Source organism: Pseudophryne corroboree, unplaced genomic scaffold (assembly GCF_028390025.1).
Source record: "Pseudophryne corroboree isolate aPseCor3 unplaced genomic scaffold, aPseCor3.hap2 scaffold_1673, whole genome shotgun sequence".
Lineage (NCBI taxonomy): Eukaryota > Metazoa > Chordata > Amphibia > Anura > Myobatrachidae > Pseudophryne > Pseudophryne corroboree.
This window is the reverse complement of record NW_026968309.1, coordinates 81,071-104,657: the sequence shown is the minus strand read 5'-3', so window position 1 is coordinate 104,657 and position 23,587 is coordinate 81,071. Positions and strand designations below refer to the sequence as shown.

The 23,587-nt window shown below is 38.5% G+C and overlaps 1 non-coding gene across 1 annotated transcript; it reads left to right on the top strand.

Annotated features, from left to right (window-relative positions):
- Positions 1–1,074: 1,074 nt before the first annotated feature.
- Positions 1,075–1,148, top strand: TRNAN-AUU (transfer RNA asparagine (anticodon AUU)). The gene has a single exon. It is a non-coding gene; the product is annotated as a tRNA-Asn (tRNA).
- The last annotated feature ends 22,439 nt before the right edge of the window (positions 1,149–23,587 follow it).

Below are 23,587 nucleotides of genomic sequence, written 5' to 3'. Positions count from 1 at the left end.
ACCCTTAAATAAAGATTTTCTTAATTCCTTACCTGTGTGCTAATTAGATTTCACCTTGTTTTCACATTAAACAGACTTCCACATGAGAAAGCAGCAAGGATGCAGTGGCGTTAATGTTTCCTGGTGTCAACCTGTATTATTTCAGTAGACATTGAAATGAGGATGCATCTTGCTGCCTTTCCAATGAAGCAAGTTTAATTTAGTAATAGGTGAAAAACCATCCCTACAAAGGTGTTAATCAGAGACTTTACTTTGTGGACACTTTTCAGAGAACAAATTTGTTAGCATAAAAATAAAGCCAGAAAATGAAGAGCTGTTTAATCACTCAATTGGATTTTTCTGCCAGCATATTTCTTTTTCTCTACAACCCACTGCTAAATTGTGCTTCCTAGCTTTTTTTATAAAATCACTGAATCAAATCTAACTCTGATAACATCAGAGAAGGCCAGGTACCCTACACAATAACAGGGGGTATGAAATTTGACTTGTCTACTTAAAGATCACCACTACTTGAAGATGTTTCTCACAAAATTGTTGCCCCAATGCATCATTGAAATTCAAGCTGGAAAGATGATTTTAATATATCACTTGTACATTTTGTATTGCTCTTCTGGTGACAATGTAGTTTTTTTTGTCAATTACCATTTTAATAACAGGGTAAAGAAAATTAAGTGGATTTTTGAAAGAAAACTATACTGTCAATATACTATTAAAACAAATTAAAATGGTAAAAGTTATTGTACTTTAAGTAAAAATAAAAGAGCAAAAATATCAATCCCAGTTTTGATTACTTAAATTAACAAAAAAATGCATATAGCAAAGGATAGTTTCAATCTGCCTACCTCTGGGTTATGGGTCCAGCATGCTTCCATTGCAGTACTCTGCTGCACATGTAAGTGCAAGAGATCCTGAAGCACTCACTCATCATGGGAAAGTACCAATGTGTTTATTCGTTAGTTGATGGAAGAAACATCTTACAAAAACTCTCCAGATTATTGATTTTTTAATGTTTTTCTAGGAAACGTTCTAGATGTATGCTTATTAGCCTTTGTCAGTAGGCACTTTTCGCAAAGTGTCTCTGTGGCGCAATCGGTTAGTGTGTTCGGCTATTAACCGAAAGGTTGGTGGTTCAATCCCACCCAGGGACCTAATTAAACTTGTGATCAGATTTTGGTGATATTTAAGTAGACAAGTCAAAATTTCAAACCCCCTCTTATGGTGTAGGGTACATGGCCTTCTATGATGTAATCAGAGTTAGATTTGATTCAGTGATTTTATAAAAAAAACAGCTAGGAAGCACAATTTAGCAGTGGGTTGCAGAGAAAAAAAATATGCTGGCAGAAAAATCCAATCGAGTGATTAAACAGCTCTTCATTTTCTGGCTTTATTTTTATGCTAACAAATTTGTTCTCTGAAAAGTGTCCACAAAGCCAAGTCTCTGATTAACACCTTTGTAAGGATGGTTTTTCACCTATTACTAAATTAAACTTGCTTCATTGGAAAGGCAGCAAGATGCATCCTCATTTCAATGTCTACTGAAATAATACAAGTTGACACCAGGAAACATTAACGCCACTGCTTCCTTGCTGCTTTCTCATGTGGAAGTCTGTTTAATGTGAAAACAAGGTGATATCTAATTAGCACACAGGTAAGGAATTAAGAAAATCTTTATTTAAGGGTGAAGATGTTTCTCACAAATTTGTTGACCCAATGCATCATTGAAATTCAAGCTGGAAAGATGATTTTAATATATCACTTGTACATTTTGTATTGCTCTTCTGGTGACAATGTAGTTTGTTTTTGTCAATTACCATTTTAATAATAGGGTAAAGAAAATGAAGTGGATTTTTGAAAGAAAACAATACTGTCAATATACTATTAAAACAAATTAAAATGGTAAAAGTTATTGTACTTTAAGTAAAAATAAAAGAGACAAAATATCAATCCCTGTTTTGGATTACTTTAATTAACAAAAAAAAATGCATATAGCAGAGGATAGTTTCAATCTGCCTACCTCTGGGTTATGGGCCTATCATGCTTCCATTGCAGTACTCTGCTGCACATGTAAGTGCAAGAGATCCTGAAGCACTCACTCATCATGGGAAAGTACCAATGTGTTTCTTCGTTGGTTGATGGAAGAAACATCTTACAAAAACTCTCCAGATTATTGACTTTTTAAAGTTTTTCTAGGAAACGTTTTAGATGAATGCTTATTAGCCTTTGTCAGTATGGACTTTTGCAAAATGTCTCTGTGGCGCAATCAGTTAGTATGTACGGCTATTAACCATAAGGTTGGTGGTTCAATCCCACCCAGGGACCTAATTTCCCTTGTTATCAGATTTTGGTGATCTTTAAGTAGACAAGTCAAAATTTCAAACCCCCTGTTACGGTGTAGGGTACCTGGCCTTCTCTGATGTAATCAGAGTTAGATTTGATTCAGTGATTTTATAAAAACAGCTAGGAAGCACAATTTAGCAGTGGGTTGCAGAGAAAAAAAATATGCTGGCAGAAAAATCCAATTGAGTGATTAAACAGCTCTTCATTTTCTGGCTTTATTTTTATGCTAACAAATTTGTTCTCTGAAAAGTGTCCACAAAGCCAAGTCTCTGATTAACACCTTTGTAAGGATGGTTTTTCACCTATTACTAAATTAAACTTGCTTCATTGGAAAGGCAGCAAGATGCATCCTCATTTCAATGTCTACTGAAATAATACAAGTTGACACCAGGAAACATTAACGCCACTGCATCCTTGCTGTTTTCTCATGTGGAAGTCTGTTTAATATGAAAACAAGGTGATATCTAATTAGCACACAGGTAAGGAATTAAGAAAATATTTATTTAAGGGTGAAGATGTTTCTCACAAAATCGTTGCCCCAATGCATCATTGAAATTCAAGCTGGAAAGATGATTTTAATATATCACTTGTACATTTTGTATTGCTCTTCTGGTGACAATGTAGTTTGTTTTTGTCAATTACCATTTTAATAATAGGGTAAAGAAAATGAAGTGGATTTTTGAAAGAAAACAATACTGTCAATATACTATTAAAACAAATTAAAATGGTAAAAGTTATTGTACTTTAAGTAAAAATAAAAGAGCCAAAATATCAATCCCAGTTTTGGATTACTTTAATTAAAAAAAAAAGCATACAGCAGAGGATAGTTTCAATCTGCCTACCTCTGGGTTATGAGCCCAGCATGCTTCCATTGCTGTACTCTGCTGCACATGTAAGTGCAAGAGATCCTGAAGCACTCACTCATCATGGGAAAGTACCAATGTGTTTCTTCGTTGGTTGATGGAAGAAACATCTTACAAAAACTCTCCAGATTATTGACTTTTTAATGTTTTTCTAGGAAACGTTTTAGATGAATGCTTATTAGCCCTTGTCAGTATATACTTTTGCAATGTGTTTCTGTGGCGCAATCAGTTAGTGTGTACGGCTATTAACCAAAAGGTTGGTGGTTCAATCCCACCCAGGTACGTAATTGACTTTGTTATCAGATTTTGGTGATCTTTAAGTAGACAAGTCAAAATTTCAAACCCCCTGTTATGGTGTAGGGTACCTGGCCTTCTCTGATGTAATCAGAGTTAGATTTGATTCAGTGATTTATAAAAACAGCTAGGAAGCACAATTTAGCAGTGGGTTGTAGAGAAAAAGAAATATGCTGGCAGAAAAATCCAATTGAGTGATTAAACAGCTCTTCATTTTCTGGCTTTATTTTTATGCTAACAAATTTGTTCTCTGAAAAGTGTCCACAAAGTAAAGTCTCTGATTAACACCTTTGTAGGGATGGTTTTTCACCTATTACTAAATTAAACTTGCTTCATTGGAAAGGCAGCAAGATGCATCCTCATTTCAATGTCTACTGAAATAATACAGGTTGACACCAGGAAACATTAACGCCACTGCATCCTTGCTGCTTTCTCATGTGGAAGTCTGTTTAATGTGAAAACAAGGTGATATCTAATTAGCACACAGGTAAGGAATTAAGAAAATCTTTATTTAAGGGTGAAGATGTTTCTCACAAAATCGTTGCCCCAATGCATCATTGAAATTCAAGCTGGAAAGATGATTTTAATATATCACTTGTACATTTTGTATTGCTCTTCTGGTGACAATGTAGTTTGTTTTTGTCAATTACCATTTTAATAATAGGGTAAAGAAAATGAAGTGGATTTTTGAAAGAAAACAATACTGTCAATATACTATTAAAACAAATTAAAATGGTAAGAGTTATTGTACTTTAAGTAAAAATAAAAGAGCCAAAATATCAATCCCAGTTTTGGATTACTTTAATTAACAAAAAAAAATGCATATAGCAGAGGATAGTTTCAATCTGCCTACCTCTGGGTTATGGGCCCAGTATGCTTCCATTGCTGTACTCTGCTGCACACGTACGTGCAAGAGATCCTGAAGCACTCACTCATCATGGGAAAGTACCAATGTGTTTCTTCGTTGGTTGATAGAAGAAACATCTTAAAAAAACTCTCCAGATTATTGACTTTTTTAAGTTTTTCTAGGAAACGTTTTAGATGAATGCTTATTAGCATTTGTCAGTATATACTTTTGCAAAGTGTCTCTGTGGCGCAATCAGTTAGTGTGTACGGCTATTAACCAAAAGGTTAGTGGTTCAATCCCACCCAGGGACGTAATTGACCTTGTGGTCAGATTTTGGTGATCTTTAAGTAGACAAGTCAAATTTCATACCCCCTGTTATTGTGTAGGGTACCTGGCCTTCTCTGATGTTATCAGAGTTAGATTTGATTCAGTGATTTTATAAAAAAAGCTAGGAAGCACAATTTAGCAGTGGGTTGCAGAGAAAAAAAATATGCTGGCAGAAAAATCCAATTGAGTGATTAAACAGCTCTTTATTTTCTGGCTTTATTTTTATGCTAACAAATTTGTTCTCTGAAAAGTGTCCACAAAGCCAAGTCTCTGATTAACACCTTTGTAAGGATGGTTTTTCACCTATTACTAAATTAAACTTGCTTCATTGGAAAGGCAGCAAGATGCATCCTCATTTCAATGTCTACTGAAATAATACAGGTTGACACCAGGAAACATTAACGCCACTGCATCCTTGCTGCTTTCTCATGTGGAAGTCTGTTTAATGTGAAAACAAGGTGATATCTAATTAGCACACAGGTAAGGAATTAAGAAAATCTTTATTTAAGGGTGAAGATGTTTCTCACAAAATCGTTGCCCCAATGCATCATTGAAATTCAAGCTGGAAAGATGATTTTAATATATCACTTGTACATTTTGTATTGCTCTTCTGGTGACAATGTAGTTTGTTTTTGTCAATTACCATTTTAATAATAGGGTAAAGAAAATGAAGTGGATTTTTGAAAGAAAACAATACTGTCAATATACTATTAAAACAAATTAAAATGGTAAAAGTTATTGTACTTAAAGTAAAAATAAAAGAGCCAAAATATCAATCCCAGTTTTGGAATACTTTAATTAACAAACAAAAAAATGCATATAGCAGAGGATAGTTTCAATCTGCCTACCTCTGGGTTATGGGCCCAGCATGCTTCCATTGCTGTACTCTGCTGCACATGTAAGTGCAAGAGATCCTGAAGCACTCACTCATCATGGGAAAGTACCAATGTGTTTCTTCGTTGGTTGATAGAAGAAACATCTTACAAAAACTCTCCAGATTATTGACTTTATTAAGTTTTTCTAGGAAACGTTTTAGATGAATGCTTATTAGCCTTTGTCAGTATGTACTGTTTGCAAAGTGTCTCTGTGGCGCAATCAGTTAGTGTGTACGGCTATTAACCAAAAGGTTGGTGGTTCAATCCCACCCAGGGACGTAATTGACCTTGTTATCAGATTTTGGTGATATTTAAGAAGACAAGTCAAAATTTCAAACCCCCTCTTATTGTGTAGGGTACCTGGCCTTCTCTGATGTAATCAGAGTTAGATTTGATTCAGTGATTTTATAAAAACAGCTAGGAAGCACAATTTAGCAGTGGTTTGCAGAGAAAAAAAATATGCTGGCAGAAAATCCAATTGAGTGATTAAACAGCTCTTAATTTTCTTGCTTTATTTTTATGCTAACAAATTTGTTCTCTGAAAAGTGTCCACAAAGCCAAGTCTCTGATTAACACCTTTGTAGGGATGGTTTTTCACCTATTACTAAATTAAACTTGCTTCATTGGAAAGGCAGCAAGATGCATCCTCATTTCAATGTCTACTGAAATAATACAGGTTGACACCAGGAAACATTAACGCCACTGCATCCTTGCTGCTTTCTCATGTGGAAGTCTGTTTAATGTGAAAACAAGGTGATATCTAATTAGCACACAGGTAAGGAATTACGAAAATCTTTATTTAAGGGTGAAGATGTTTCTCACAAAATTGTTGCCCCAATGCATCATTGAAATTCAAGCTGGAAAGATGATTTTAATATATCACTTGTACATTTTGTATTGCTCTTCTGGTGACAATGTAGTTTTTTTTGTCAATTACCATTTTAATAACAGGGTAAAGAAAATTAAGTGGATTTTTGAAAGAAAACTATACTGTCAATATACTATTAAAACAAATTAAAATGGTAAAAGTTATTGTACTTAAAGTAAAAATAAAAGAGCAAAAATATCAATCCCAGTTTTGATTACTTAAATTAACAAAAAAAATGCATATAGCAAAGGATAGTTTCAATCTGCCTACCTCTGGGTTATGGGTCCAGCATGCTTCCATTGCAGTACTCTGCTGCACATGTAAGTGCAAGAGATCCTGAAGCACTCACTCATCATGGGAAAGTACCAATGTGTTTATTCGTTAGTTGATGGAAGAAACATCTTACAAAAACTCTCCAGATTATTGATTTTTTAATGTTTTTCTAGGAAACGTTCCAGATGTATGCTTATTAGCCTTTGTCAGTAGGCACTTTTTGCAAAGTGTCTCTGTGGCGCAATCGGTTAGTGTGTTTGGCTATTAACCGAAAGGTTGGTGGTTCAATCCCACCCAGGGACCTAATTTCCCTTGTTTCAGATTTTGGTGATCTTTAAGTAGACAAGTCAAAATTTCAAACCCCCTGTTACGGTGTAGGGTACCTGGCCTTCTCTGATGTAATCAGAGTTAGATTTGATTCAGTGATTTTATAAAAACAGCTAGGAAGCACAATTTAGCAGTGGGTTGCAGAGAAAAAAAATATGCTGGCAGAAAAATCCAATTGAGTGATTAAACAGCTCTTCATTTTCTGGCTTTATTTTTATGCTAACAAATTTGTTCTCTGAAAAGTGTCCACAAAGCCAAGTCTCTGATTAACACCTTTGTAAGGATGGTTTTTCACCTATTACTAAATTAAACTTGCTTCATTGGAAAGGCAGCAAGATGCATCCTCATTTCAATGTCTACTGAAATAATACAAGTTGACACCAGGAAACATTAACGCCACTGCATCCTTGCTGCTTTCTCATGTGGAAGTCTGTTTAATATGAAATCAAGGTGATATCTAATTAGCACACAGGTAAGGAATTAAGAAAATCTTTATTTAAGGGTGAAGATGTTTCTCACAAAATCGTTGCCCCAATGCATCATTGAAATTCAAGCTGGAAAGATGATTTTAATATATCACTTGTACATTTTGTATTGCTCTTCTGGTGACAATGTAGTTTGTTTTTGTCAATTACCATTTTAATAATAGGGTAAAGAAAATGAAGTGGATTTTTGAAAGAAAACAATACTGTCAATATACTATTAAAACAAATTAAAATGGTAAAAGTTATTGTACTTAAAGTAAAAATAAAAGAGCCAAAATATCAATCCCAGTTTTGGATTACTTTAATTAACAAAAAAAAAATGCATATAGCAGAGGATAGTTTCAATCTGCCTACCTCTGGGTTATGGGCCCAGCATGCTTCCATTGCTGTACTCTGCTGCACATGTAAGTGCAAGAGATCCTGAAGCACTCACTCATCATGGGAAAGTACCAATGTGTTTCTTCGTTGGTTGATAGAAGAAACATCTTACAAAAACTCTCCAGATTATTGACTTTATTAAGTTTTTCTAGGAAACGTTTTAGATGAATGCTTATTAGCCTTTGTCAGTATGTACTGTTTGCAAAGTGTCTCTGTGGCGCAATCAGTTAGTGTGTACGGCTATTAACCAAAAGGTTGGTGGTTCAATCCCACCCAGGGACGTAATTGACCTTGTTATCAGATTTTGGTGATATTTAAGAAGACAAGTCAAAATTTCAAACCCCCTCTTATTGTGTAGGGTACCTGGCCTTCTCTGATGTAATCAGAGTTAGATTTGATTCAGTGATTTTATAAAAACAGCTAGGAAGCACAATTTAGCAGTGGTTTGCAGAGAAAAAAAATATGCTGGCAGAAAATCCAATTGAGTGATTAAACAGCTCTTAATTTTCTTGCTTTATTTTTATGCTAACAAATTTGTTCTCTGAAAAGTGTCCACAAAGCCAAGTCTCTGATTAACACCTTTGTAGGGATGGTTTTTCACCTATTACTAAATTAAACTTGCTTCATTGGAAAGGCAGCAAGATGCATCCTCATTTCAATGTCTACTGAAATAATACAGGTTGACACCAGGAAACATTAACGCCACTGCATCCTTGCTGCTTTCTCATGTGGAAGTCTGTTTAATGTGAAAACAAGGTGATATCTAATTAGCACACAGGTAAGGAATTACGAAAATCTTTATTTAAGGGTGAAGATGTTTCTCACAAAATTGTTGCCCCAATGCATCATTGAAATTCAAGCTGGAAAGATGATTTTAATATATCACTTGTACATTTTGTATTGCTCTTCTGGTGACAATGTAGTTTTTTTTGTCAATTACCATTTTAATAACAGGGTAAAGAAAATTAAGTGGATTTTTGAAAGAAAACTATACTGTCAATATACTATTAAAACAAATTAAAATGGTAAAAGTTATTGTACTTAAAGTAAAAATAAAAGAGCAAAAATATCAATCCCAGTTTTGATTACTTAAATTAACAAAAAAAATGCATATAGCAAAGGATAGTTTCAATCTGCCTACCTCTGGGTTATGGGTCCAGCATGCTTCCATTGCAGTACTCTGCTGCACATGTAAGTGCAAGAGATCCTGAAGCACTCACTCATCATGGGAAAGTACCAATGTGTTTATTCGTTAGTTGATGGAAGAAACATCTTACAAAAACTCTCCAGATTATTGATTTTTTAATGTTTTTCTAGGAAACGTTCCAGATGTATGCTTATTAGCCTTTGTCAGTAGGCACTTTTTGCAAAGTGTCTCTGTGGCGCAATCGGTTAGTGTGTTTGGCTATTAACCGAAAGGTTGGTGGTTCAATCCCACCCAGGGACCTAATTTCCCTTGTTATCAGATTTTGGTGATCTTTAAGTAGACAAGTCAAAATTTCAAACCCCCTGTTACGGTGTAGGGTACCTGGCCTTCTCTGATGTAATCAGAGTTAGATTTGATTCAGTGATTTTATAAAAACAGCTAGGAAGCACAATTTAGCAGTGGGTTGCAGAGAAAAAAAATATGCTGGCAGAAAAATCCAATTGAGTGATTAAACAGCTCTTCATTTTCTGGCTTTATTTTTATGCTAACAAATTTGTTCTCTGAAAAGTGTCCACAAAGCTAAGTCTCTGATTAACACCTTTGTAAGGATGGTTTTTCACCTATTACTTAAGCCTCCTGTTAGGCCATCATCTACACGACATAGCCCTGAATTTTCCAATGCGCAGCTCTTTGCAAAAGAGAGATATTGGCAAGGAAAAGCTGTCTTGTACCTTTGCATTTTTCTCCCAAACGAAGGACACTAGAAAGAAAATTTTAAAGCCTCCTGTTAGGCCATCATCTACACGACATAGCCCTGAATTTTCCAATGCGCAGCTCTTTGCAAAATAGAGATATTGGCAAGGAAAAGCTGTCTTGTACCATTGCATTTTTCTCCCAAACGAAGGACACTAGAAAGAAAATTTTAAAGCCTCCTGTTAGGCCATCATCTACACGACATAGCCCTGAATTTTCCAATGCGTAGCTCTTTGCAAAAGAGAGATATTGGCAAGGAAAAGCTGTCTTGTACCTTTGCATTTTTCTCCCAAACGAAGGACACTAGAAAGAAAATTTTAAAGCCTCCTGTTAGGCCATCATCTACACGACATAGCCCTGAATTTTCCAATGCGCAGCTCTTTGCAAAATAGAGATATTGGCAAGGAAAAGCTGTCTTGTACCATTGCATTTTTCTCCCAAACGAAGGACACTAGAAAGAAAATTTTAAAGCCTCCTGTTAGGCCATCATCTACACGACATAGCCCTGAATTTTCCAATGCGTAGCTCTTTGCAAAAGAGAGATATTGGCAAGGAAAAGCTGTCTTGTACCTTTGCATTTTTCTCCCAAACGAAGGACACTAGAAAGAAAATTTTAAAGCCTCCTGTTAGGCCATCATCTACACGACATAGCCCTGAATTTTCCAATGCGCAGCTCTTTGCAAAAGAGAGATATTGGCAAGGAAAAGCTGTCTTGTACCTTTGCATTTTTCTCCCAAACGAAGGTCACTAGAAAGAAAATTTTAAAGCCTCCTGTTAGGCCATCATCTACACGACATAGCCCTGAATTTTCCAATGCGTAGCTCTTTGCAAAAGAGAGATATTGGCAAGGAAATGCTGTCTTGTACCTTTGCATTTTTCTCCCAAACGAAGGACACTAGAAAGAAAATTTTAAAGCCTCCTGTTAGGCCATCATCTACACGACATAGCCCTGAATTTTCCAATGCGCAGCTCTTTGCAAAAGAGAGATATTGGCAAGGAAAAGCTGTCTTGTACCATTGCATTTTTCTCCCAAACGAAGGACACTAGAAAGAAAATTTTAAAGCCTCCTGTTAGGCCATCATCTACACGACATAGCCCTGAATTTTCCAATGCGTAGCTCTTTGCAAAAGAGAGATATTGGCAAGGAAAAGCTGTCTTGTACCTTTGCATTTTTCTCCCAAACGAAAGACACTAGAAAGAAAATTTTAAAGCCTCCTGTTAGGCCATCATCTACACGACATAGCCCTGAATTTTCCAATGCGCAGCTCTTTGCAAAAGAGAGATATTGGCAAGGAAAAGCTGTCTTGTACCTTTGCATTTTTCTCCCAAACGAAGGTCACTAGAAAGAAAATTTTAAAGCCTCCTGTTAGGCCATCATCTACACGACATAGCCCTGAATTTTCCAATGCGTAGCTCTTTGCAAAAGAGAGATATTGGCAAGGAAAAGCTGTCTTGTACCTTTGCATTTTTCTCCCAAACGAAGGACACTAGAAAGAAAATTTTAAAGCCTCCTGTTAGGCCATCATCTACACGACATAGCCCTGAATTTTCCAATGCGCAGCTCTTTGCAAAAGAGAGATATTGGCAAGGAAAAGCTGTCTTGTACCTTTGCATTTTTCTCCCAAACGAAGGTCACTAGAAAGAAAATTTTAAAGCCTCCTGTTAGGCCATCATCTACACGACATAGCCCTGAATTTTCCAATGCGCAGCTCTTTGCAAAAGAGAGATATTGGCAAGGAAAAGCTGTCTTGTACCATTGCATTTTTCTCCCAAACGAAGGACACTAGAAAGAAAATTTTAAAGCCTCCTGTTAGGCCATCATCTACACGACATAGCCCTGAATTTTCCAATGCGCAGCTCTTTGCAAAAGAGAGATATTGGCAAGGAAAAGCTGTCTTGTACCATTGCATTTTTCTCCCAAACGAAGGACACTAGAAAGAACATTTTAAAGCCTCCTGTTAGGCCATCATCTACACGACATAGCCCTGAATTTTCCAATGCGCAGCTCTTTGCAAAAGAGAGATATTGGCAAGGAAAAGCTGTCTTGTACCATTGCATTTTTCTCCCAAACGAAGGACACTAGAAAGAACATTTTAAAAGCCTCCTGTTAGGCCATCATCTACACGACATAGCCCTGAATTTTCCAATGCGCAGCTCTTTGCAAAAGAGAGATATTGGCAAGGAAAAGCTGTCTTGTACCTTTGCATTTTTCTCCCAAACGAAGGACACTAGAAAGAAAATTTTAAAGCCTCCTGTTAGGCCATCATCTACACGACATAGCCCTGAATTTTCCAATGCGCAGCTCTTTGCAAAAGAGAGATATTGGCAAGGAAAAGCTGTCTTGTACCATTGCATTTTTCTCCCAAACGAAGGACACTAGAAAGAAAATTTTAAAGCCTCCTGTTAGGCCATCATCTACACGACATAGCCCTGAATTTTCCAATGCGCAGCTCTTTGCAAAAGAGAGATATTGGCAAGGAAAAGCTGTCTTGTACCATTGCATTTTTCTCCCAAACGAAGGACACTAGAAAGAACATTTTAAAGCCTCCTGTTAGGCCATCATCTACACGACATAGCCCTGAATTTTCCAATGCGCAGCTCTTTGCAAAAGAGAGATATTGGCAAGGAAAAGCTGTCTTGTACCATTGCATTTTTCTCCCAAACGAAGGACACTAGAAAGAACATTTTAAAAGCCTCCTGTTAGGCCATCATCTACACGACATAGCCCTGAATTTTCCAATGCGCAGCTCTTTGCAAAAGAGAGATATTGGCAAGGAAAAGCTGTCTTGTACCTTTGCATTTTTCTCCCAAACGAAGGACACTAGAAAGAAAATTTTAAAGCCTCCTGTTAGGCCATCATCTACACGACATAGCCCTGAATTTTCCAATGCGCAGCTCTTTGCAAAAGAGAGATATTGGCAAGGAAAAGCTGTCTTGTACCATTGCATTTTTCTCCCAAACGAAGGACACTAGAAAGAAAATTTTAAAGCCTCCTGTTAGGCCATCATCTACACGACATAGCCCTGAATTTTCCAATGCGCAGCTCTTTGCAAAAGAGAGATATTGGCAAGGAAAAGCTGTCTTGTACCATTGCATTTTTCTCCCAAACGAAGGACACTAGAAAGAAAATGTTAAAGCCTCCTGTTAGGCCATCATCTACACGACATAGCCCTGAATTTTCCAATGCGCAGCTCTTTGCAAAAGAGAGATATTGGCAAGGAAAAGCTGTCTTGTACCTTTGCATTTTTCTCCCAAACGAAGGTCACTAGAAAGAAAATTTTAAAGCCCCCTGTTAGGCCATCATCTACACGACATAGCCCTGAATTTTCCAATGCGCAGCTCTTTGCAAAAGAGAGATATTGGCAAGGAAAAGCTGTCTTGTACCATTGCATTTTTCTCCCAAACGAAGGACACTAGAAAGAACATTTTAAAGCCTGCTGTTAGGCCATCATCTACACGACATAGCCCTGAATTTTCCAATGCGCAGCTCTTTGCAAAAGAGAGATATTGGCAAGGAAAAGCTGTCTTGTACCTTTGCATTTTTCTCCCAAACGAAGGTCACTAGAAAGAAAATTTTAAAGCCTCCTGTTAGGCCATCATCTACACGACATAGCCCTGAATTTTCCAATGCGTAGCTCTTTGCAAAAGAGAGATATTTGCAAGGAAAAGCTGTCTTGTACCTTTGCATTTTTCTCCCAAACGAAGGACACTAGAAAGAAAATTTGAAAGCCTCCTGTTAGGCCATCATCTACACGACATAGCCCTGAATTTTCCAATGCGCAGCTCTTTGCAAAAGAGAGATATTGGCAAGGAAAAGCTGTCTTGTACCTTTGCATTTTTCTCCCAAACGAAGGACACTAGAAAGAACATTTTAAAGCCTCCTGTTAGGCCATCATCTACACGACATAGCCCTGAATTTTCCAATGCGCAGCTCTTTGCAAAAAAGAGATATTGGCAAGGAAAAGCTGTCTTGTACCATTGCATTTTTCTCCCAAACGAAGGACACTAGAAAGAAAATTTTAAAGCCTCCTGTTAGGCCATCATCTACACGACATAGCCCTGAATTTTCCAATGCGCAGCTCTTTGCAAAAGAGAGATATTGGCAAGGAAAAGCTGTCTTGTACCTTTGCATTTTTCTCCCAAACGAAGGTCACTAGAAAGAAAATTTTAAAGCCCCCTGTTAGGCCATCATCTACACGACATAGCCCTGAATTTTCCAATGCGCAGCTCTTTGCAAAAGAGAGATATTGGCAAGGAAAAGCTGTCTTGTACCATTGCATTTTTCTCCCAAACGAAGGACACTAGAAAGAAAATGTTAAAGCCTCCTGTTAGGCCATCATCTACACGACATAGCCCTGAATTTTCCAATGCGCAGCTCTTTGCAAAAGAGAGATATTGGCAAGGAAAAGCTGTCTTGTACCTTTGCATTTTTCTCCCAAACGAAGGACACTAGAAAGAAAATTTTAAAGCCTCCTGTTAGGCCATCATCTACACGACATAGCCCTGAATTTTCCAATGCGCAGCTCTTTGCAAAAGAGAGATATTGGCAAGGAAAAGCTGTCTTGTACCATTGCATTTTTCTCCCAAACGAAGGACACTAGAAAGAAAATTTTATAGCCTCCTGTTAGGCCATCATCTACACGACATAGCCCTGAATTTTCCAATGCGCAGCTCTTTGCAAAAGAGAGATATTGGCAAGGAAAAGCTGTCTTGTACCTTTGCATTTTTCTCCCAAACGAAGGACACTAGAAAGAAAATTTTAAAGCCTCCTGTTAGGCCATCATCTACACGACATAGCCCTGAATTTTCCAATGCGCAGCTCTTTGCAAAAGAGAGATATTGGCAAGGAAAAGCTGTTTTGTACCATTGCATTTTTCTCCCAAACGAAGGACACTAGAAAGAAAATTTTAAAGCCTCCTGTTAGGCCATCATCTACACGACATAGCTCTGAATTTTCCAATGCGTAGCTCTTTGCAAAAGAGAGATATTGGCAAGGAAAAGCTGTCTTGTACCTTTGCATTTTTCTCCCAAACGAAGGACACTAGAAAGAAAATTTTAAAGCCTCCTGTTAGGCCATCATCTACACGACATAGCCCTGAATTTTCCAATGCGCAGCTCTTTGCAAAAGAGAGATATTGGCAAGGAAAAGCTGTCTTGTACCATTGCATTTTTCTCCCAAACGAAGGACACTAGAAAGAAAATTTTAAAGCCTCCTGTTAGGCCATCATCTACACGACATAGCCCTGAATTTTCCAATGCGCAGCTCTTTGCAAAAGAGAGATATTGGCAAGGAAAAGCTGTCTTGTACCTTTGCATTTTTCTCCCAAACGAAGGTCACTAGAAAGAAAATTTTAAAGCCCCCTGTTAGGCCATCATCTACACGACATAGCCCTGAATTTTCCAATGCGCAGCTCTTTGCAAAAGAGAGATATTGGCAAGGAAAAGCTGTCTTGTACCATTGCATTTTTCTCCCAAACGAAGGACACTAGAAAGAAAATGTTAAAGCCTCCTGTTAGGCCATCATCTACACGACATAGCCCTGAATTTTCCAATGCGCAGCTCTTTGCAAAAGAGAGATATTGGCAGGGAAAAGCTGTCTTGTACCTTTGCATTTTTCTCCCAAACGAAGGTCACTATAAAGAAAATTTTAAAGCCTCCTGTTAGGCCATCATCTACACGACATAGCCCTGAATTTTCCAATGTGCAGCTCTTTGCAAAAGAGAGATATTGGCAAGGAAAAGCTGTCTTGTACCATTGCATTTTTCTCCCAAACGAAGGACACTAGAAAGAAAATTTTAAAGCCTCCTGTTAGGCCATTATCTACACGACATAGCCCTGAATTTTCCAATGCGCAGCTCTTTGCAAAAGAGAGATATTGGCAAGGAAAAGCTGTCTTGTACCTTTGCATTTTTCTCCCAAACGAAGGACACTAGAAAGAAAATTTGAAAGCCTCCTGTTAGGCCATCATCTACACGACATAGCCCTGAATTTTCCAATGCGCAGCTCTTTGCAAAAGAGAGATATTGGCAAGGAAAAGCTGTCTTGTACCATTGCATTTTTCTCCCAAACGAAGGACACTAGAAAGAAAATTTTAAAGCCTCCTGTTAGGCCATCATCTACACGACATAGCCCTGAATTTTCCAATGCGCAGCTCTTTGCAAAAGAGAGATATTGGCAAGGAAAAGCTGTCTTGTACCATTGCATTTTTCTCCCAAACGAAGGACACTAGAAAGAAAATTTTAAAGCCTCCTGTTAGGCCATCATCTACACGACATAGCCCTGAATTTTCCAATGCGCAGCTCTTTGCAAAAGAGAGATATTGGCAAGGAAAAGCTGTCTTGTACCTTTGCATTTTTCTCCCAAACGAAGGACACTAGAAAGAAAATTTTAAAGCCTCCTGTTAGGCCATCATCTACACGACATAGCCCTGAATTTTCCAATGCGCAGCTCTTTGCAAAATAGAGATATTGGCAAGGAAAAGCTGTCTTGTACCATTGCATTTTTCTCCCAAACGAAGGACACTAGAAAGAAAATTTTAAAGCCTCCTGTTAGGCCATCATCTACACGACATAGCCCTGAATTTTCCAATGCGTAGCTCTTTGCAAAAGAGAGATATTGGCAAGGAAAAGCTGTCTTGTACCTTTGCATTTTTCTCCCAAACGAAGGACACTAGAAAGAAAATTTTAAAGCCTCCTGTTAGGCCATCATCTACACGACATAGCCCTGAATTTTCCAATGCGCAGCTCTTTGCAAAATAGAGATATTGGCAAGGAAAAGCTGTCTTGTACCATTGCATTTTTCTCCCAAACGAAGGACACTAGAAAGAAAATTTTAAAGCCTCCTGTTAGGCCATCATCTACACGACATAGCCCTGAATTTTCCAATGCGTAGCTCTTTGCAAAAGAGAGATATTGGCAAGGAAAAGCTGTCTTGTACCTTTGCATTTTTCTCCCAAACGAAGGACACTAGAAAGAAAATGTTAAAGCCTCCTGTTAGGCCATCATCTACACGACATAGCCCTGAATTTTCCAATGCGCAGCTCTTTGCAAAAGAGAGATATTGGCAAGGAAAAGCTGTCTTGTACCTTTGCATTTTTCTCCCAAACGAAGGTCACTAGAAAGAAAATGTTAAAGCCTCCTGTTAGGCCATCATCTACACGACATAGCCCTGAATTTTCCAATGCGTAGCTCTTTGCAAAAGAGAGATATTGGCAAGGAAATGCTGTCTTGTACCTTTGCATTTTTCTCCCAAACGAAGGACACTAGAAAGAAAATTTTAAAGCCTCCTGTTAGGCCATCATCTACACGACATAGCCCTGAATTTTCCAATGCGCAGCTCTTTGCAAAAGAGAGATATTGGCAAGGAAAAGCTGTCTTGTACCATTGCATTTTTCTCCCAAACGAAGGACACTAGAAAGAAAATTTTAAAGCCTCCTGTTAGGCCATCATCTACACGACATAGCCCTGAATTTTCCAATGCGCAGCTCTTTGCAAAAGAGAGATATTGGCAAGGAAAAGCTGTCTTGTACCATTGCATTTTTCTCCCAAACGAAGGACACTAGAAAGAAAATGTTAAAGCCTCCTGTTAGGCCATCATCTACACGACATAGCCCTGAATTTTCCAATGCGCAGCTCTTTGCAAAAGAGAGATATTGGCAAGGAAAAGCTGTCTTGTACCTTTGCATTTTTCTCCCAAACGAAGGTCACTAGAAAGAAAATTTTAAAGCCCCCTGTTAGGCCATCATCTACACGACATAGCCCTGAATTTTCCAATGCGCAGCTCTTTGCAAAAGAGAGATATTGGCAAGGAAAAGCTGTCTTGTACCATTGCATTTTTCTCCCAAACGAAGGACACTAGAAAGAACATTTTAAAGCCTGCTGTTAGGCCATCATCTACACGACATAGCCCTGAATTTTCCAATGCGCAGCTCTTTGCAAAAGAGAGATATTGGCAAGGAAAAGCTGTCTTGTACCTTTGCATTTTTCTCCCAAACGAAGGACACTAGAAAGAACATTTTAAAGCCTCCTGTTAGGCCATCATCTACACGACATAGCCCTGAATTTTCCAATGCGCAGCTCTTTGCAAAAAAGAGATATTGGCAAGGAAAAGCTGTCTTGTACCATTGCATTTTTCTCCCAAACGAAGGACACTAGAAAGAACATTTTAAAGCCTGCTGTTAGGCCATCATCTACACGACATAGCCCTGAATTTTCCAATGCGCAGCTCTTTGCAAAAGAGAGATATTGGCAAGGAAAAGCTGTCTTGTACCTTTGCATTTTTCTCCCAAACGAAGGACACTAGAAAGAACATTTTAAAGCCTCCTGTTAGGCCATCATCTACACGACATAGCCCTGAATTTTCCAATGCGCAGCTCTTTGCAAAAAAGAGATATTGGCAAGGAAAAGCTGTCTTGTACCATTGCATTTTTCTCCCAAACGAAGGACACTAGAAAGAAAATTTTAAAGCCTCCTGTTAGGCCATCATCTACACGACATAGCCCTGAATTTTCCAATGCGCAGCTCTTTGCAAAAGAGAGATATTGGCAAGGAAAAGCTGTCTTGTACCATTGCATTTTTCTCCCAAACGAAGGACACTAGAAAGAAAATGTTAAAGCCTCCTGTTAGGCCATCATCTACACGACATAGCCCTGAATTTTCCAATGCGCAGCTCTTTGCAAAAGAGAGATATTGGCAAGGAAAAGCTGTCTTGTACCTTTGCATTTTTCTCCCAAACGAAGGACACTAGAAAGAAAATTTTAAAGCCTCCTGTTAGGCCATCATCTACACGACATAGCCCTGAATTTTCCAATGCGCAGCTCTTTGCAAAAGAGAGATATTGGCAAGGAAAAGCTGTTTTGTACCATTGCATTTTTCTCCCAAACGAAGGACACTAGAAAGAAAATTTTAAAGCCTCCTGTTAGGCCATCATCTACACGACATAGCTCTGAATTTTCCAATGCGTAGCTCTTTGCAAAAGAGAGATATTGGCAAGGAAAAGCTGTCTTGTACCTTTGCATTTTTCTCCCAAACGAAGGACACTAGAAAGAAAATTTTAAAGCCTCCTGTTAGGCCATCATCTACACGACATAGCCCTGAATTTTCCAATGCGCAGCTCTTTGCAAAAGAGAGATATTGGCAAGGAAAAGCTGTCTTGTACCATTGCATTTTTCTCCCAAACGAAGGACACTAGAAAGAAAATTTTAAAGCCTCCTGTTAGGCCATCATCTACACGACATAGCCCTGAATTTTCCAATGCGCAGCTCTTTGCAAAAGAGAGATATTGGCAAGGAAAAGCTGTTTTGTACCATTGCATTTTTCTCCCAAACGAAGGACACTAGAAAGAAAATTTTAAAGCCTCCTGTTAGGCCATCATCTACACGACATAGCTCTGAATTTTCCAATGCGTAGCTCTTTGCAAAAGAGAGATATTGGCAAGGAAAAGCTGTCTTGTACCTTTGCATTTTTCTCCCAAACGAAGGACACTAGAAAGAAAATTTTAAAGCCTCCTGTTAGGCCATCATCTACACGACATAGCCCTGAATTTTCCAATGCGCAGCTCTTTGCAAAAGAGAGATATTGGCAAGGAAAAGCTGTCTTGTACCTTTGCATTTTTCTCCCAAACGAAGGTCACTAGAAAGAAAATTTTAAAGCCTCCTGTTAGGCCATCATCTACACGATATAGCCCTGAATTTTCCAATGCGTAGCTCTTTGCAAAAGAGAGATATTGGCAAGGAAAAGCTGTCTTGTACCTTTGCATTTTTCTCCCAAACGAAGGACACTAGAAAGAAAATTTTAAAGCCTCCTGTTAGGCCATCATCTACACGACATAGCCCTGAATTTTCCAATGCGCAGCTCTTTGCAAAAGAGAGATATTGGCAAGGAAAAGCTGTCTTGTACCATTGCATTTTTCTCCCAAACGAAGGACACTAGAAAGAAAATTTTAAAGCCTCCTGTTAGGCCATCATCTACACGACATAGCCCTGAATTTTCCAATGCGCAGCTCTTTGCAAAAGAGAGATATTGGCAAGGAAAAGCTGTCTTGTACCTTTGCATTTTTCTCCCAAACGAAGGACACTAGAAAGAAAATTTTAAAGCCTCCTGTTAGGCCATCATCTACACGACATAGCCCTGAATTTTCCAATGCGCAGCTCTTTGCAAAAGAGAGATATTGGCAAGGAAATGCTGTCTTGTACCTTTGCATTTTTCTCCCAAACGAAGGACACTAGAAAGAAAATTTTAAAGCCTCCTGTTAGGCCATCATCTACACGACATAGCCCTGAATTTTCCAATGCGCAGCTCTTTGCAAAAGAGAGATATTGGCAAGGAAAAGCTGTCTTGTACCATTGCATTTTTCTCCCAAACGAAGGACACTAGAAAGAAAATTTTAAAGCCTCCTGTTAGGCCATCATCTACACGACATAGCCCTGAATTTTCCAATGCGTAGCTCTTTGCAAAAGAGAGATATTGGCAAGGAAAAGCTGTCTTGTACCTTTGCATTTTTCTCCCAAACGAAAGACACTAGAAAGAAAATTTTAAAGCCTCCTGTTAGGCCATCATCTACACGACATAGCCCTGAATTTTCCAATGCGCAGCTCTTTGCAAAAGAGAGATATTGGCAAGGAAAAGCTGTCTTGTACCTTTGCATTTTTCTCCCAAACGAAGGTCACTAGAAAGAAAATTTTAAAGCCTCCTGTTAGGCCATCATCTACACGACATAGCCCTGAATTTTCCAATGCGCAGCTCTTTGCAAAAGAGAGATATTGGCAAGGAAAAGCTGTCTTGTACCATTGCATTTTTCTCCCAAACGAAGGACACTAGAAAGAAAATTTTAAAGCCTCCTGTTAGGCCATCATCTACACGACATAGCCCTGAATTTTCCAATGCGCAGCTCTTTGCAAAAGAGAGATATTGGCAAGGAAAAGCTGTCTTGTACCATTGCATTTTTCTCCCAAACGAAGGACACTAGAAAGAACATTTTAAAGCCTCCTGTTAGGCCATCATCTACACGACATAGCCCTGAATTTTCCAATGCGCAGCTCTTTGCAAAAGAGAGATATTGGCAAGGAAAAGCTGTCTTGTACCATTGCATTTTTCTCCCAAACGAAGGACACTAGAAAGAACATTTTAAAGCCTCCTGTTAGGCCATCATCTACACGACATAGCCCTGAATTTTCCAATGCGCAGCTCTTTGCAAAAGAGAGATATTGGCAAGGAAAAGCTGTCTTGTACCATTGCATTTTTCTCCCAAACGAAGGACACTAGAAAGAAAATTTTAAAGCCTCCTGTTAGGCCATCATCTACACGACATAGCCCTGAATTTTCCAATGCGCAGCTCTTTGCAAAAGAGAGATATTGGCAAGGAAAAGCTGTCTTGTACCTTTGCATTTTTCTCCCAAACGAAGGACACTAGAAAGAAAATTTTAAAGCCTCCTGTTAGGCCATCATCTACACGACATAGCCCTGAATTTTCCAATGCGCAGCTCTTTGCAAAAGAGAGATATTGGCAAGGAAAAGCTGTCTTGTACCATTGCATTTTTCTCCCAAACGAAGGACACTAGAAAGAAAATTTTAAAGCCTCCTGTTAGGCCATCATCTACACGACATAGCCCTGAATTTTCCAATGCGTAGCTCTTTGCAAAAGAGAGATATTGTCAAGGAAAAGCTGTCTTGTACCTTTGCATTTTTCTCCCAAACGAAGGACACTAGAAAGAAAATTTTAAAGCCTCCTGTTAGGCCATCATCTACACGACATAGCCCTGAATTTTCCAATGCGCAGCTCTTTGCAAAAGAGAGATATTGGCAAGGAAAAGCTGTCTTGTACCTTTGCATTTTTCTCCCAAACGAAGGACACTAGAAAGAAAATTTTAAAGCCTCCTGTTAGGCCATCATCTACACGACATAGCCCTGAATTTTCCAATGCGCAGCTCTTTGCAAAATAGAGATATTGGCAAGGAAAAGCTGTCTTGTACCATTGCATTTTTCTCCCAAACGAAGGACACTAGAAAGAAAATTTTAAAGCCTCCTGTTAGGCCATCACCTACACGACATAGCCCTGAATTTTCCAATGCGTAGCTCTTTGCAAAAGAGAGATATTGGCAAGGAAAAGCTGTCTTGTACCTTTGCATTTTTCTCCCAAACGAAGGACACTAGAAAGAAAATTTTAAAGCCTCCTGTTAGGCCATCATCTACACGACATAGCCCTGAATTTTCCAATGCGCAGCTCTTTGCAAAAGAGAGATATTGGCAAGGAAAAGCTGTCTTGTACCATTGCATTTTTCTCCCAAACGAAGGACACTAGAAAGAAAATTTTAAAGCCTCCTGTTAGGCCATCATCTACACGACATAGCCCTGAATTTTCCAATGCGCAGCTCTTTGCAAAAGAGAGATATTGGCAAGGAAAAGCTGTCTTGTACCTTTGCATTTTTCTCCCAAACGAAGGTCACTAGAAAGAAAATTTTAAAGCCTCCTGTTAGGCCATCATCTACACGACATAGCCCTGAATTTTCCAATGCGTAGCTCTTTGCAAAAGAGAGATATTGGCAAGGAAAAGCTGTCTTGTACTTTTGCATTTTTCTCCCAAACGAAGGACACTAGAAAGAAAATTTTAAAGCCTCCTGTTAGGCCATCATCTACACGACATAGCCCTGAATTTTCCAATGCGCAGCTCTTTGCAAAAGAGAGATATTGGCAAGGAAAAGCTGTCTTGTACCATTGCATTTTTCTCCCAAACGAAGGACACTAGAAAGAACATTTTAAAGCCTCCTGTTAGGCCATAATCTACACGACATAGCCCTGAATTTTCCAATGCGCAGCTCTTTGCAAAAGAGAGATATTGGCAAGGAAAAGCTGTCTTGTACCTTTGCATTTTTCTCCCAAACGAAGGACACTAGAAAGAAAATTTTAAAGCCTCCTGTTAGGCCATCATCTACACGACATAGCCCTGAATTTTCCAATGCGCAGCTCTTTGCAAAAGAGAGATATTGGCAAGGAAAAGCTGTCTTGTACCATTGCATTTTTCTCCCAAACGAAGGACACTAGAAAGAACATTTTAAAGCCTCCTGTTAGGCCATCATCTACACGACATAGCCCTGAATTTTCCAATGCGCAGCTCTTTGCAAAAGAGAGATATTGGCAAGGAAAATCTGTCTTGTACCATTGCATTTTTCTCCCAAACGAAGGACACTAGAAAGAACATTTTAAAGCCTCCTGTTAGGCCATCATCTACACGACATAGCCCTGAATTTTCCAATGCGCAGCTCTTTGCAAAAGAGAGATATTGGCAAGGAAAAGCTGTCTTGTACCATTGCATTTTTCTCCCAAACGAAGGTCACTAGAAAGAACATTTTAAAGCCTCCTGTTAGGCCATCATCTACACGACATAGCCCTGAATTTTCCAATGCGCAGCTCTTTGCAAAAGAGAGATATTGGCAAGGAAAAGCTGTCTTGTACCTTTGCATTTTTCTCCCAAACGAAGGTCACTAGAAAGAAAATTTTAAAGCCTCCTGTTAGGCCATCATCTACACGACATAGCCCTGAATTTTCCAATGCGCAGCTCTTTGCAAAAGAGAGATATTGGCAAGGAAAAGCTGTCTTGTACCATTGCATTTTTCTCCCAAACGAAGGACACTAGAAAGAAAATTTTAAAGCCTCCTGTTAGGCCATCATCTACACGACATAGCCCTGAATTTTCCAATGCGCAGCTCTTTGCAAAAGAGAGATATTGGCAAGGAAAAGCTGTCTTGTACCATTGCATTTTTCTCCCAAACGAAGGACACTAGAAAGAACATTTTAAAGCCTCCTGTTAGGCCATCATC